Source organism: Pleurodeles waltl, chromosome 3_1 (assembly GCF_031143425.1).
Source record: "Pleurodeles waltl isolate 20211129_DDA chromosome 3_1, aPleWal1.hap1.20221129, whole genome shotgun sequence".
Taxonomy (NCBI): Eukaryota; Metazoa; Chordata; class Amphibia; order Caudata; family Salamandridae; genus Pleurodeles; species Pleurodeles waltl.
The window spans coordinates 765,468,198-765,485,233 of record NC_090440.1 but is presented as its reverse complement, the minus strand read 5'-3'; the positions used below and the strand labels follow the sequence as shown (position 1 = coordinate 765,485,233).

At 43.6% G+C, this 17,036-nt stretch overlaps 1 protein-coding gene across 3 annotated transcripts in view; it reads left to right on the top strand.

Annotated features, from left to right (window-relative positions):
- The window catches only part of BMAL1 (basic helix-loop-helix ARNT like 1), a 573,964-nt gene that overhangs the window by 20,406 nt on the left and 536,522 nt on the right, over positions 1 to 17,036 (top strand). The window lies entirely within an intron of this gene.

Genomic DNA, 17,036 nt, shown 5'->3' with positions numbered 1-17,036 from the left:
GTTAACACATAATGAATCAAGGGTGCTTGTGAGGGGTAACATTTTATCTGTCAAAGAGGGCTGCTAACAGCCAACACTTGTAGGAATGGTAGAAGTGGTTATGTAGGAGTCACATTTTTACCAAGTGAAGCCAGTAGGACAGAAAGGAGACAAAGTATTTAAAATCTTCTGCTATGGAGTACACTTCCACAATTGAGAGCCATCCGCTGACACTGATGACGACGTTGATGTGGCTGACACGAGCCAGTGCTGCAAGCCGCGAGGCAAGCCACAGGAGATGGGAGCTGTGAGCCGGGCACCCTTGGCCGTTTGGAGTAGAGCGGGAGTTGGTGCGGGGCGTCGAGAGGCTGGTCCACAGCCCCGTTGGCCCCACCCGTCAGCTGAAACTGTGCCGTGCTACTGCCGTCTGTGCATTGGAGCCGTGCTAACAGTCGGGAGCTCTGTCAAGTAGCGGGGAGTCCAGGAGGCTGCTCACTGGCCCTCTTCAACAGCAGCAGTAACCACCAGGCTCTATCAGGCAGCCGGTAGTCCAGGAAGCTGCTTACCTACCGCTCCCCAACAGCAGCATTAACCACCAGGCATTAAGTAGAGGTAGGAGCGGGTGCTGTACAAGTGCTCCCCCGCTCCTTGGCACCCCCAACCCTCCCCCAGCTCAGTCTCATGCAGAGGAGACCCGAGTTGTGGGCGGCCTGGACAACCTCCAGCCAGCAAGACGACCGCAGGATGCCACCACCCCAGCTCCTCTCCAGCTCCCAAGCTCCAGCATTTAAGTTCTTGACATTTAAGGGGCCCGTAAAGGCCACAGACTATGCCACACCTTGCCAGGCAGCCCCTTCACAAGGACTTACAGCTGCGGAGACATTGGTCGGGTGGCACTTAGCTAGGTCCTAGCCAGCAGGGCTTCGCTGCGATTAGGTGGTCGTGCGGCAGGCCCCATCCCTCACGGGCCTCTATTGTAGGGACTGAGCAGGCTACCTGTGGCTGTACAGTTGGCCTGTTGCGGCCCACAATCAAAAGGAGCAGCATTTCGGATCACGGGCTGGAAAGCCCTGTGCGCAAGCATCAAGCCACAAATAAATCTTGTGCAGCAAGAGAGTCCTAGATTGTGAATCGGGCGGCCCTGGCCTTTCACACAGCCTGCTTCTGAAGAGACCAAGCGGTCTGTGATTGCGCTATTCTTCCCAGCGCACTCCTCCATCAGAGGAGACACGTGCAGCACATTCGTATCTTCTGGTTTCCGGCTCTGGAAAACATGCATCTGGAAAATAGGTAAAATATTGCTGGGAGCCTCGGGTGGTTCTCGGGGATCCTCGTGCGATGCAGGGTTGGTAACATTCAGGAGAGTCAACCATGACTGGGCAAAGGAAGCGGTCAAGGGTTTCCCGTGGTGTGGCTTGTTGCCTTTCTTCTCCCCCCTTCATGTCCTTGCACCTGCTTTGTCCAGATCCTTGCCTGCCCTAACTTGGGAATAGGGTGCTGCTACCTGGTCTGTAAATATACCTCGCCTGCCCTAACTTTGGAATAGGGTGCTGCTACCTGGTCTTTAAATATACCTCTGATTAAGACTTTTCAAAGTGGTGCTTCTCACTTTTTGCCGGACTGTCTTTCATACCTTTTAAGCGTCTCTAGAAAATGTATTTGCTCCCTAGAATTACACACCGGTGCCTTGGGAAAGCGGAAAGCAACATCTGCGATTGATGAACTTTGAAAAAGACGCAATGACTGCCAAAATATTGAGATCAGGTCGCTTACTCCCGGGGAGGTCTTGTTCCAAAACCAAATCTAACCCTCTCCGCAACAAAGGAGCTGCAGCCCTTGGGCTCATATTTTTTCTTTCTGGAAAAAGGAGAAGGCTCTACCTGAACTCTCAGAGATTAAACCTTCTGGCAAAGGGTTCACACCCAACTATTTGCCACCGGAAGAACCGCAGCACCCTAGTTACAAGGGGTCAGCACACATCATCATCTCTGAAAAAGTAGTTCATCCACTCACCTCCCCAGGAGCCCTCTCCCAGACTGAGGTCCACAAATTACGTAAAGCTGCTTTGACACCCCGCAGATTCCTCTGCCCTTCAGTCTGAAACTCTGACTCTTTTGCCCTCAATTAGGAAGGTTTACTTGTGGGAGCCACAGAGAAGGCGCCCCTCAAAATGTTGACTTCGAACATCGGTTGGATGATTTCACTCTTCCAGACTTGGACTCACAGCTATATAAAATATATGGTCTGCAACTGGGGGTAAATACTCTTGAATCTTCTCCACTACCGTTATCCACAGGCCTGCAGCTCTTTATCAGTTCTCCCTCTAACCATCCTTCGTTATGTTCACATCTCTCAGTGACTCCTGATTTGAGCATAAACAGTAATTTCCCAATCAACCCTCCGGATCAAAACATTCAGTCGAGACAGACTTCTAACATCTATTTTAAATCTATTCGAAAAATGTGTTGGGGGTTCTGATTGTATATTTGACACTGTTTCAGCTTTATTAAAGGAACCAATCGCTAACAAAAGTGGTAACCATGAATCGTTCACATTACAGAAATAAGGAGTTCCAGCACGGGCTTTTAGTCTAGAGAGCAAAGTTAACCATTCTAGAATTGACTTCTGCTGTCAGGACGGTAAGCTCCAGGTTAAGGTACTACCCTCGAACTCAGCTGAGAGGGCTAAAAAACTGTCTCGAAGAATCTCTAAAAAAGGCCAAAGAAAGGTGTGTTTCATTGAGGCACCCCCCCCCCCTTGCCACAAGAGCCTTTGCCCATGGTGACCCAGTTTAACGTCACCGTATTGCAATTTATGAATCTCGAGTTCAGGATACTCCTCTCTGTCCCCTAGAGGGAGAAGCATGGATGGCCCAACCATGAGTCACAACTCTCCTCCAATGCCGTCAAGTTTGCCATCTTTGAGTCCCTACGCGCAACGGTTTGGGGCCCTTGCGTGGCTAAAGCCCTGACTGGACTGGTCGCCACTCACAAGAAGGAAGGAGAGACTAAATTCTGTGGACACTTTGGTTTTAGATTTTATGCTTCTGTTTGACAAAGACCTATATTTAAATAGATCTTCACTTTAAAAAAAGAATTCGGAAGTAGAGTTTCTCAGACTAATTGAAAGTAATGCGATACACTTGGTATCCATGGAGGACTTGGGCCCAAAACAAGAGTGTCTTTTTACTCAAAAATCAAAAAAGGTATTGATGTCGTTCCAATCCTGAAGGAGGTGGGGAAAATGTCCGCTGGTAAGGTCTCACAGTGTTCCCATGATGGGTCCATTCCCTCTACCCCCAAGTAACCACGACATCTAGCCTTTTAGTCATCAGGGTTTAATAATCTCTCTAGGGAAACATGGTAGGCAAGGTAGGCAAGTATCACATGGGGACCCCGAAGCTTTTACCCCAAGAATTAAGTGCCAACATGCACTCCTGGAATTGGTTACCTGCTGCCTTAAGCACCTCTTTCACAATGTCCCACCCAACAGTACCATCACATTAGCAATGAGCTTACCCTTGTATCCTGGAACGTTGCTGGCATAAAAAATAAGGGGAAAAAAATTGAGTTCTTGAATTCTTTAAATGAAGCCGTAATCTGCCTACAAGAGACTTGGCCTGTTGGGGAGCTCATATGTGATAGATAACATTCACTTTGCTGTAACTCTACCCCCTCAAAGAGAGGCTGTGCTAAGGGTGGGGTAGCTTGTTTACTGTCCAATAGGCTTACATGGCAATCACGAAGGTCTTACAGATCACAGCAATCTGTTTCTGGCTGTAATCTTCTATGGCATTGGAGAGGGTTCTGATGGAGCTCCCTGGCATTAATAAACTCCTAAATCCCCCCTGGTGCCTCTCTTGATAGCCTCCTGGCTAAGATATTGCTTTTTATTAACAAGCTTTGCGACATGGAGCCTGCAACCTGAATTGGTTGGGGATCTAAACTGTAAAATCTCTAACCTCGCCCTAATGCAATTATGGGTTAAGGAACAAGAGGAAGCTTTTGGAATTCCCACTTGTACCTTTCCCCATTAAATAAGAACTGATAATCAGGGGAAACTCCTCCTTGAGCAAGCGATTGTATCATAGCAAATGGAAGACTCCCCTCCGATTCACCAGCCTGTTATACACACAAATCCCGGGGGGTACAGCTATTCTGGATTATGTGGTATCCAGCTATCAAACATTTTCCTTAATACATGACTGTTTTGCTTCACTAATGATCGAGCTGAAACACTCATGTACAAATATCTCTGGAATGAGCTTTTTAGTCCAAAGAAGACATTTATTATTTCACTTTGCAAGGTTCGTTAAAGGAGATTAGCATGCTGAAAGCACATGTTTAAAAATGGTCACAGCAATTAAATGAAAACATGTACAAATGATTCTCCACTGCAATATACACAGCAAATATATGTATCTATATTATAATGCAAAGCAAATAATGAATTAAAAAATATGCACCACCATGAGGCAAGGGCACAACTGCTTCATCTCCCTCCTATTCAGCATCAGATCGCCAGATCCCAAAATCGATCGAGGAGAGAGAGATCAATTATCCTTACGGGAAGGATGACCCACCCCAGCGTCCTGGGCATGCCTGAGATCTGAAAACACTCTCAGTCCCCAGTCCATCTGGTCTCGGCCTCTTATACTTTGAACAAATGAGAGAAACATTCTATAACCTCCCTTTCACTGCAGAAGTTTATTTATTCAAAAAATGCTGATTGCTTTAGGCAAGCTTTGAAAATAACACGTCGGGACTTGGACACAGTCTCAAGGTGCCAATTCAAAACAAGGCCATACCCTGCCGTCTTAGTACATTCTTATCAGACTAAGCCCTTGGTGGGAAAGAACACGAAAAATAAAAGCACAAGCACATTGTACAACGTGGAAAACTACTTGCATCTTTTAACGTGGAAGTGGCTAATGCTAAAATAAAGTCAATAGGCAAAATGAAGCTGGTGGTCACTAATGTGACGGTGTGCTGCTAGGCTAAGTGCAGCATAGAGTCAGTGGTCAAAACACACATATCATTACAATGACATAAAAGTAATAGAGACAGAACTTAGTGATCATAATACTCTAGTAGCATCTATCAACCTGAAAGTCCCCCTCGCTGGTACCTGGAGTCGAAATGGGTCCAAATCAAAGTTTAATATTAAAAACGGTAGAACACATTGGTCCACTGACAGGATTCAGGGGCTGGAAGGTATACTAGAGATTATTGCTGATAACCTCAAACTGGGCAGGTAATGTTTTGGAGAAGTTCTCGGAGTTTGTGCAGCAGCTACCTATGATCACCCGCCAGAAGGTCCAGAATAAGCATATTGTAAAATCCCACCCCCTCCTTTCTCTTAACAGAGAAATCAACACCCTCACTCGGAAGCAGTACAGGAAATATACTTTAGAAAGGCACATCCAGCTGGGCCGCTTAAAAAGAAGACGGAGGCGTTTAAGAGCACTTTTAAAAAGAGATGCAGTTGACAGATTTTGGATTAACGTAAGGGAAGCAGCTTTTAACGGCCATTCAAGGCATTTCTGATCATTGGTAGCAGATGGGTGTGGCTCAAGAACTAGAGCACTTCCATTGGCCATCAACGAAACAAGCTGGTCCACTTTAACATCTGGTCTCAATGCATCTAGTGGGATTACTGTGGCACTCCCGCCAGTTGGTGATGACCCCTCCTATACTCACCTCTCTATGAATGAAATTGAAGATGTTATTATAGGCATGCATAATTCGGCAGGTATGGTTCCTAACAAAATCCCCGTAGTGGTAATAGGACAGAACATTCCTACCTGGAGTAAAATCTTGTACCAAGTCTTCCATTGCTGCTATGAAACCAGAAACATCCCCCTGTCATGGAAGGGTAGCATCATTGTCTATCTACTTAAGAAGGGGGACTGTAACTGTCCTGGGAACTACCGGCAGATCGCTCTGCTGGATGCAGTTGGCAAAATATTTGCTAAATTCTTTCTTTCCACAATTGATAACGTCTCGGCCCCTCGGGTAATTATTGATAAATATGTTTCTTTGGGTTGGGGGTGGGGGTAATCTACGCAGCCTTCATTGATTTGTCTACGGCATTTGATAAAGTAAACCTGGTCATGCTGTGGAGAAAACTCTCAAGTTTAGGCTTGCCAGGTATCCTTTTAGAACTGGTGATTGTTCTCCATTCCTCCACCTGGTGTAGGGTGCTGCTAGGGGGAGGTGGAGGCTTGTCCCATGAAATTCTAACTCAGAATAGTTTAAAACAAGGCTGTATGCTGGCCCCGTAGCTGTTTTCCTTGTATGTCTCTGATTTACCTTCTCACTTATCCCGGAGTGAGGGCTTTGCCCCCATATTGTGAGGAAGACCAATATCCTGTTTGCTCTATGCCGATGATATAATCATTCTGGATCGTACACCTAGAGGGCTAAATAATCGCCTCCAAGCATTATGGGAATTCACAGAAGCCCTTTAAAAAAAAAAAAAAATGCCCCAAAAACAACATCTTATGCTTTCATGGGAAAAAAAGGTTTAAATATGCTACTTTCTGCAGGTCAGAGTGAGCCCAGAAACTTGAAAGGGTAAACTTGCATATTTTCTTGGGTAAAACTGTTTGTGGGCACCTCAGCGACAGGGCTCACATAGAGCATAAAGAACACAAGGTTCTATCTGAGGCTAATGGCTTGAGCACCCTTTATAGGGCAACCAGCAGGAGACATTTTAAACATCTCTTAAAGGGTCTCTCGACCAAAGATGCCCCCCTCCTTATTTATGGCTTAGAGCATGTTGGAGTTTCTAAATGTTTTTTTTTAGATAAACTAGAGGGCCGCATCTTGTGGAATCTAATATCTGCAAACTCTGCCCTCTCAGTGGCATCCCTAAGGCTTGAGATGGGATTATGTAGCATATTCATGCAAGGATTGGCTGGGGTTGTACGCCTGGTGGTCAGTTTGATGAATTGTGGTGATGATTCTCTGAAGTCATTGTTAAAAAAATAAATTTGGGCTGGCAGCAGGACGAAATGCATCATTGGCAGGAATTTCATACATGCCTCTGACCTATTACAATTAGACCCTGCGTCTATTCCCACACTCCCTCCGCTACAGCTAAAATCTACTGTTATTCAAGCATTCGCCTGGATAAGAAGGCCTGTGCTCATAGGCAGGGTTTCCAATCCACAACTAATACTATATTATTGAAGAAAATGCAGCCCTTTTTCAATTGGAACCTGCCTCATGGGGTTAGACGATTCTGGCTCCACTTGCAACAGGGGCTGCTCCCTCTTAATACTCCATGGGCTAAATGGTATGGAGCTCTGGCCACTTGTAGTTTCTGTCTAAATGGTGATCAGGACCTGAATCATGTTGTTTTTATTTGCTGTTATTTCTTCTTAGATGGCAGTGCTCGATCTGTCTTCAACTTTCCCTACGTACTGCATCAGAAGTATTGCAGGCCTTTCTTGCTTCCCCCATATAAAATGTTCTGGCATAAAATGTTTAACTTTTTAAATGCTTTTTGAGTTTGTATTAATTTAATCATTGACTCACTTCGTAAACTTATGAATGTAAATTGTACTCAAAGATTTTGGCTTTTTTACGTTATGTTCTTCTTTTATATGTTTGTTTTACGTGGACCTCCACGGGAGGTGCATATCAGAATTAAAGAAACTGGTAAACTAAAATCTGTTCCTCTGACACCATGTATTAGTGCTGTCCTGTGAACAGTTTGTCGTGTAATGTGCCAAAGACTGTAGAAAGGCAGTGGAGAGTCTACACGCAGGCCTGATCGTCATTTAAAAGTGTGGATAGTTTGTCTTTGTTTTTTGACAAGGTGTCGATCCTTCATTACTTACCAAACCTAGACTGCGTGTTGATAAGGTGGGTGGGTGGGGGGGAGGGGGGGATACCACTCATACTGTTTGATGTGGACGGAGATCTGTTTACCCTCATCCTGGGTTTTTGATCAGCAGTGAAGACTAAAGATGGTATTAGAGCTACAGCTTGACACTGGCTACTTCAGCAACAAATTGTTTGGTGCATCTTTGTGTTTCTAGGGTTCAGCTCCTTGTTTAAGGAGTACCATAATGAGCTGTGCTCAGTGAGGAGGCCTTAGGTTTCAGATCATTAAAGTGCAAAAGTGATTGTATGTGATCTTTGAAACGGTGGTGGTAGAAATGTTGGGATAATTACTTTTTTATATTAGAAGTGTGGGCTGCAGTCACCACAGGGGGTCTGAAGGGTCTTCAGTAATTTACAACATAGAAACAGAATAGGTATGAGAGGGAGACTGTTCCAGGTGGAACTTAATTTTGAGGAAAAAAAAAACGCAATGAAGTGAGCTTAAAGATGTGAACTCTGGGGGGGGGGGAGGTTGGAATTGAGAGTAACTCCCATTTTGCAAGCTTGTTCGGCTGGGTTGGGAGGTGTGACAGAGGAGCTAGGCCACTAGCAGTACGACCAGAAGTCAGTGTTATCAAAAGCCAGTACTTATATTGCATCAGTATTTACAAAAATAAAATTATCATTCATTCAGGTAGCCAGAGTTAGCAGGCGAAAAACGACAGTCCAAATGATGGTTCGAGTTTTACCAGAGGGAGGACATAAAGGTCTCTAAAAGTGGGTCTTAAGGATGATTCTTGAGGCACACATACTGAAAACTGGTTTGAAGGTAGAGCGTAAGGCAGCGAGAGAAATAGCTTGTGCTTGTCTGCTTGTAAAGGAGATAAAGCAAAACAACACTGTTCACCCATCACCCGATACCTATCTCTCTCATCCTTAACAGGTCGACAGAATATTATGATTGACTGTGTAGGAAGTGGCAAAAAGGTGAAGAAGGAGGAGCATGGCATTGTTGCCCTCTTCCAGCATAAGCCTGAAATCATTTCTTGCTGTAATCAACACTGTCACAGTACTAAAACCGGAATGCCAAAATGATATGAATTGAGCAGGAAGTAGGGTTCCAGAAAATTATTTGATTTGCACATGTCTCTGTTACCTTAGAAAGGAATGACAAAAAGAGATTGGTTGGTAGCTGGATGGCCTTCTTCAGAAGAGGAATTAAAATATCCCATTTCCAGGAATGTGGAAATTGAATATTGTCCAGGATGTGGAGATGGGCAGGTTTACCACTTTCCAGGGAATTACATCTAAGGGAGCGCCCGATGGTTTTGCGGTAATGTTGCCCTTGATGTCATCCAAAGTAACCTCCTCAAAGAAAGCCCATTTTGATAAGGTTGAATGGAACTGTAGGTGGGGAAGTATGAAAGGATTAGTTGATTAGTTTTATCATTTTGTTGTAGAAAAAGTGTGAAAGTTTGTTACAAAATGTTCGAAAGGGCATGTTGTAAGAAGGACCTTAGGGCATGAAAGGATCCAAAAATTAAGAAAATCTCCCTTAAGGAGTGATTTTAGTTACCAATCTTGATGCAGTAATAGTGTGACTAGTTCTACTTTGTATCCTTGTCTTGCAAACGGACAGTGTTAAAGTCTTCATTACTTTTCAGTTTCTTGCAATGCTTTTTTGCTGTGTGTAGAGAGCATCATTGTACCATGGAGCCGAAGGCATGCACCTGTGTGACTTTATTAGCTTGAGAGGCAAGAGGGTGAAGGATATTCTTAATCCATAGATTAAATCGGTCTGCCTGAAAGGGGTGAGCTGGTTGATTGAAGGCAGTGTGTGAACTGTGTGACATTAAGTTTGGTCCAATTATGACCCAAAGTAGATACTTGCGGGCATGGAAAATTTGCCCTCATTGGAGGTGTATTGCTATTTTAAAAAAAAGAAATGAAAAAGTCCTTGTGGCCAGTCCATGAAAATTCAGATGTTTTTACTGGTGAGACCAAATCTTAATGGACAAACACATTATCAACGGGTGAGGGGGGGAGGTCTGTGTGTGTCTACCTGTGCCTGTCTGTGTGTGTCTGTGTCTGTGTGTGTAACAAAAGGAGGCCTGTGACAAATGTACTGATTCGCACATGTCAATAGATTATTTAACCTGGTTGTTGTGAGGATTATCAAGGTGTTGGTAAAATCACTCAATCATTAAACTAGTGGAGTGAACAAAATGGGCAGACACAAATTTTTGAATTGAGTAAAGCACGTTTTTAATCATACTGCTTGGAGGGTGGTATACCAAACACATTTTACAAGGTAAATGGATAATTTAAATATAAATGTCAAAGCTAGGGATTCGGAATCCTATAGAGAAGTGATTTCCCAATTTGCCATCCGCAAAAAGCATTTAAACAACAGGGTAATTCCTCCTCCTGCTTTAGAAGACCGAGTAATGTGATAAGTGGAATAATCTGAAGATAAAGCTAGGTCAATATCAGGGGGAGAAATGTTCTTTTGAACATGTTTCTCCATCTGCAGTGAAATCAGAGTTGTAGTCAATAAGATGTTCCCTGAAATCCATTGCATGCGTAACAAGGGACCAGAAATCCAAGTAGGTTACTGTAGGCCTGGACATGATGCCAGTAATGGAATACAGGAGCGAGAATCAGGAAGTGGAGAAAATAACTTTCACTGCAGCAGTGCCAAGCAGACAACAGAGTGCAAATGCTAAATCTGATAAACAAGTAGCCTCTAACATCAAAAGTCCCTTCTGGCGCCTGCCAAGTATTTTATAATCTGTATCCAACGATATAAACCGGTACAGACACTAGTTCCAGTTGTTATTTTATCTGCAATTTTGGTATGGTTCCTTGTGTTCGGTGAAGAATATTTTAACACCCTGATAGTTGGGACCTGCAATGCAGACTTCATCGAGATTGGACTTCTGCCTTTCCAATGCCCTGCTTAATACACCAGGCTGGATAGTGCTTCAGAGAGCCCCCAGTTAGTTTCCGATTTTGCAGATTACACTGTTTTGTTCAAGATGCCGCTATTTACATTAAGGCTAATATATGCGATTGAGTTCAAGCACTCATGTGGCTGATATCTGGAGCAGCTTCGGGAATTGTTTTTCACATTAATGTTACTCATATTTCTGGACCATGTTCCAGCAGGTGTGCAAGCTTATGGTTAAGACGAGCTCCTTAAGATTTACCACAGGACTGAACAAGGAAAGAGGCAGGTGGGATTGTGTGACTAGATTTGGATTTAGGGAAACACGTTTACAACTATATCTAGATTACGGGTCAGATTTTTATAAATCATTTGAAAGTAGACTAAGTTATCAATATTAGCATTTACTACTGCATAGTACAAGTTGGAGGGGGTCATACATCCAGATGCTCAACTAAGAGGAGGGAGTTCTTCAATTTACTCCTGGCTTCGTGTATTAGTTTAAACACAGAGGGGGTCATTCTGACCCTGGCGGTAATTACCGCCATGGCGGAGGTCGGCGGTAGCACCGCCAACAGGCTGGCGGTGCACCGCTGGGCATTCTGACCGCGGCGGTTCAGCCGCGGCCAGAAACGGAAAGTCGGCGGTGTCCCGCCGACTTTCCGCTGCCCTTGAGAATCCTCCATGGCGGCGGAGCGTGCTCCGCCGCCATGGGGATTCTGACACCCCCTACCGCCATCCAGTTCCTGGCGGTTCTCCCGCCGGGAACAGGATGGCGGCAGGGGGTGCCGCGGGGCCCCTGGGGGCCCCTGCAGTGCCCATGCCAATGGCATGGGCACTGCAGGGGCCCCCGTAAGAGGGCCCCAAAAAGAATTTCAGTGTCTGCCTAGCAGACACTGAAATTTGCGACGGGTGCAACTGCACCCGTCGCACCTTCCCACACCGCCGGCTCAATTCTGAGCCGGCGTCCTCGTGGGAAGGGTGTTTCCCGCTGGGCTGGTGGGCGGACTTTCGGCGGTCGCCCGCCAGCCCAGTGGGAAAGCCAGAATGACCGCCGCGGTCTTTTGACCGCGGAGCGGTCTTTCGGCGGGAACCGCGTGGCGGGCGGCGACCGCCGTCCGCCGCGGTCAGAATGACCCCCAGAATCTCTTCATACTGTGCTCCTAGAATCATTTTTGGTGAGTGGTGAGCTTCAGGTCAGGCAACAGAGGCTATGGTCTATAGATACACTTCATAAACAGGCACCTAAAACGTGGAACGGGGCTCCTCACATGTGCTTGGCTTCTGATTTAGCATTAAGTGTGTATTGAATGTGGTTGGGACGAGAAGTTGTGGGGCAGGATCAAGTTTGGCAAGGAAGGAGGAGTGTGGTCACTGTAGTATATTTGTAGGGGTTCCCAGGGCAGTCACTGGTTATTGGGTAGTATCTTATGTGTTGGCTGTCATTTATTCCTGATCTTCCAGGGCCACCAATCACATTGTAATCTGATTTTGGCAACTAAATTTCTATATTTGGGCACTTGATCCTCCACGTGCAGCAAAGATGAGTACTGAAGGCTTTCTGTGGGACGATGGCAACATTGTACACATAGGTGCAGCACGAAATGATGTTAGCGCTTCAAACAACCAGTGGACAGCTAGTGCTACTGCTGCAGGAAAGAATATAAGCTTTAGATATATTTAAATTGAACGGGCATAATTATGGTATAAAAAAAAAAATTCCCCTCAGTTTATGTCAACAAATATTTTAAGTGTTTACTTGCTATACGATAGATATCATTGGTTGTATGGAAAATTTTTTCATATTCCCTTTGGCTTGTTGGCCTTGGCATACTTGGAAAGCTTCAAGTTGACTATTTCTTTGGGGGGTGGGGGGGAACAAGGCATCGGTGGGACAGAGGTGCCAGGCTAAAGAATAACAATGTTGAAGTGATGTCTCTGTTTCTCTATTTCAGTCGTCTTTGGCTCTAATTTCAGCACTGGCAAGCGTGTTCTGAAGCCCCAGCTGATGAGTTTCAATGCATAAAAAGGCAAATCCCGTTGGCCAGTGATGATATTTTTAGAGTTCTAAGGATCTTGCATCCAGTTTAATAGCTAGAAGAGGTCTATTAACTTGTTTCTAATTAGTTGTAGCTCGGGGATCGAATTTTCTTAGTTTTTTTATGTAGTTGAAAATGACCACCTGCCGTTGAAGTCCTAGTAGTGCTAACGCGTCCCTTCATGACAAATTATTACACATTGGGACTCGTTTTAGGCCAATGAATCTTTTGACCCTGTTGAAAGACACCCTAGGACGAGATAGCTAATCAACATGTCAATTAATACGTCAATAATGTCATCAATGTTTATCACAATAATGCATTTAACTTTTGTCATGGACATTAATCAAACTCAAGACACCACCATGACCTTGCAGTCATGAATAACCACACCAGTTTAGTATGAATTTAGTGATATTTATTCCCTATTGGTTACAATACTACTAGCGAATTTATTAGTCTCAAAACCAAGAAACATAATAGCATAGTCATAATATGGCAACTCTGATAAGATTTCATCAAGGCAAGAATCGCAAACATTAGAATATAGCACGGCGTGAACATAAGCTATCCTTAGCAGAGAACATCAGCGCATTGTTCAACAAAGCATAAATTCAGTCATTTGTTCGTTTGTGTCAGTTTTAGTGAACCCCTCACCTAACCTCTAATTAGCATTGGCATGTTGGGCTTCATGCAAAACAATTTCGTAACACAAATTTGGAAAACATCTAACTATGGCTCCTGTCAAAAGAAAGCAATTGGTACCTAGAAAGGAAAGCAAACAGACAATTACAATTTCATTGTCATATAGTTACCCTCCAAGTTTGGGTCAGCACTCAGGTTCTGTCTTCGTCTTCAGGGCATCAGTTGATGCGCCATCAGTCAGAAACTCAGCTCACGGGAAAAGGGGCACTTCCCTCATAAGGAGGTAAAGTGTAAATGGGTAATCTAAGGACAAGGATAGTTCTAAGTAAAATCGGCAAAGTCACTAGGCAAAGTGACAAAGTCTCTGGATCATATCAAATCGCATCAGCATCTCCCTAACTAACTAACTCATTTCCGTGTGTCAAGGGGTTTTATCACTTTTTCTTTGCACATTCCCCTAAAATCTAATTGTTCAATGGGTTGCACCCCCCCCCTATCTTTAACCAATTAAAATCACATTAAGTCATCAAATTTGTCACCCCACAACATTTCCCACTTATTTTATTGGTGCTTATGATTGACGTCTTTAGCGGTTGGTGTGTCCGGTATGATTTCATCGTCTTGTGGTCCTTTGCACATCTTCGGTCAGTGGCTCCATTGTCCGTACCGGTTTAGGCGACCTTGTTAATCTACACTGTTGCGTTTAGCTAAAACTGTTACTAAAGGCAGGGTGAATTTCATGAGAACGGATCCACTACAGTTACAATTAGCTTCTAGCTTTTGAAAAAACAAGAGTTCATGTCCTTTAGCAAGTCAGCACACTGCACAATAGAAAAATACATTTAATATGAGAGTCAGGCAGCTAGGCCTCGACCCATGCTAACTAAGGCTTACTACTTTATTAGCAAGTATCTAATACATTTAGCCTTTCAACATTAATGTAAAATCACAGTTTAATAAACATTTCACCATTATTAGTCAGTTTCATTAGTCCTCGTATACTTTGGCGGCCACTCCCCGTGGTCACATTTCAAGTGCACGTTTAGCAAAACATGTTAATACAGTTTCTATGTGGCATCATTTTACATTAGTTCATAAATATTTCATGTTAATATAACTACGCTCTCTCAGTCCCTCCTCTGATGTCCCTAGTCATCACACAAACCTTTCCCTTTGACCTTTCACTTTCAATTTTTCACTTTGCATAATGCGCATTTCAACATCTTGCCCTTTGTGTGAGCTTTCCCAAATTTCATTAAACATTTTCTCCCTTTAATTTTCTTCATTTCTTTTACTTCGTTTTGTCCAATTTCCTTTAATTCTGTCATTAATTTTGCATGCTCCCCATAAACCCAATAAACAAATCAGGACAATTAATAGACCCCCTAATATTTTTGCAAGTACCCCATTCCAAATATTACTAAACAAGCTCCCTACTCTGGCAATTCCCTTTCCAACTTTGTCCGAAACTCCAGGTTCCTTCAGCTCCTTCAAATCTGCACTATCTCTAGTTAGGCTAGTTAGCATACCTCTAATCTTTTTACTATTAACTGGAATGAACGAGCAGCAATGACGCTCGTTAAGCATCTTACAGACTTCGCCGCTCTTTGCTAAAAGAATGTCTAAAGCAAGCCGATTTTGAAGAGTCATAGCTCTTTCCGCAGCAAGTTCAGTATCCATCAGGAGTATAGCCCCTGTAAAATTTGTCAGTATTTTATCCACAATAGTAGACAACTTCCGAATCTTTATGGAGTTTAAGATAACCCCTACTGAAGGAATTATGGCTCCAAATATGTCACCAACGACAGCAGCCGCTGTCTCTCTCTTTTGTCTAGCATGTTGTAATTCAGTCCACATATGTAATAGATCCCAGGGATCTCTGGATCCTGTCCATTTAACATGAATGTCCACTTACTCTGAAACAAAAACACATGCCTCCATTCACTCGTTCCCACAAATAAAGTGTCATGATCAGATTTCGGCCTATATATACAAAGCCTTCCTACATTTAATGCATCTATAGCTAATTTGCCCTGCGTTTTTATTGCGGTGTAAGCATAATCATTTGCATATATGCATTTTTCTAACCCCTTTTCTAGTCTTTCTTTCAGTGCTTTGCGTCTATCATCAGTGTGATCTAAGAAGCTCTTCTCTACAGGTATTAGTAGGCAGGTCAAATTATTGTGATGCGCATAGCCTGTGCCAAAGGTTAGTGTCGGCTCAAAGAAACCTCTAACTAATATTATACTATGCTCTTTAGCTAACTTGTTCAGAAACTCAATCACAGGCACAAAAGAAAACACTACGTCTAGATTTGAATAAAAATATTGCACATGTTCCTGGTCATAGAATCTTGTTAGTAGCAAACTACAGCTTATCCTGTAGGTTAAAGGCAAACTATGATAAGTGACCCCTTCTTGTACTGATGAAGGAATCTTTGTGCACACATAACAATTTCTTGCATCCATTGTATCAACATACTCATTCAGCAAGCGATAGAAAACATTAGTGGAAAGTGCCCCTTTTGAATTAGTTCCCTCATGCAAGTGTTTTGCATCCTGCTCAAACTTTTCCCACAGTGTTAGTGTAGCAGTCTCAGGTTTTGAAGCATTGTTAGTCACCTTTTTATCCAACCAAGGCATTCCCACAATCACACCTATAATTATTATTGCTCACACAATACCTAATATAATACTTAACCAACCACACACTTTACCCTTCTTGCTACTACCTCTAGTGTAAGCCATGACCTTTAAAGAATCGGACAGAAGATATAAGACAAACAACCAACTTGAGGACGATTTTATAGCTCTTTTTTTTTTTTTTCAAAGCCTCTCTTTCTTTCTGCGAGTATTTACAGCGTTCCAATCACCCCAGGACCCTTTTGTCAAATCAGGTTAGCAGCTTGTCATAATCGGTTTTAGTGTCAATTCAGGTTATCGGTGTCACATCCAGTTTTTTTTTTTTTTTTTCAGTCTCTTTCTCAGCTTTTCAGCTTTCAATTTCAGTTTTAACACAGTCTCTTTCTCTGATTGATTTCAGGTGCCGTAATATTGGCCTGGTACCTCTCGATCAAAACAGAACGCTAAGAATTCTTGTTACCATTCAGAAGTCATTGCATATGCCCATTCAGGACCTGTGTACCTTCTGTTCGTGACTCTTTTTCTTTTCAGTCTGCGTTCGCTTTGAAATTCTCCTTCACTAAGATCCTCCCTTCTGGTTGTATCAATTTCCTCCTCTATTGTTTCACCTGGGATGACCTTTTCTCTTGCAGCTTGTTTCTTTGGCCAGTTATCACCTTTATGCGTTTTCTTCCTGCTTGGCTTTTCAGTACGCTAAACAGCACCCTCCTCTTGTGCTATGGTGTTTTCTCTTGACGGACCTGCAAGTGGCTCAGGAGGAGTTGATGTACTCTGGCCTCCTCTGCTCTTTGCCCCTCGTCTTCAGGGTCTGTAACAGGTTCAAGTTCTAACCCGTATCCGTCTACTTCTGGGAGAACCTCTCCTTGACTTACTTCTCCTGCTGCCTCTACTGAGATAGGCTCATTGTCACCTCTCTCGAACTTGTTTACTGTTTGAGGGACTAAGCCGTCCT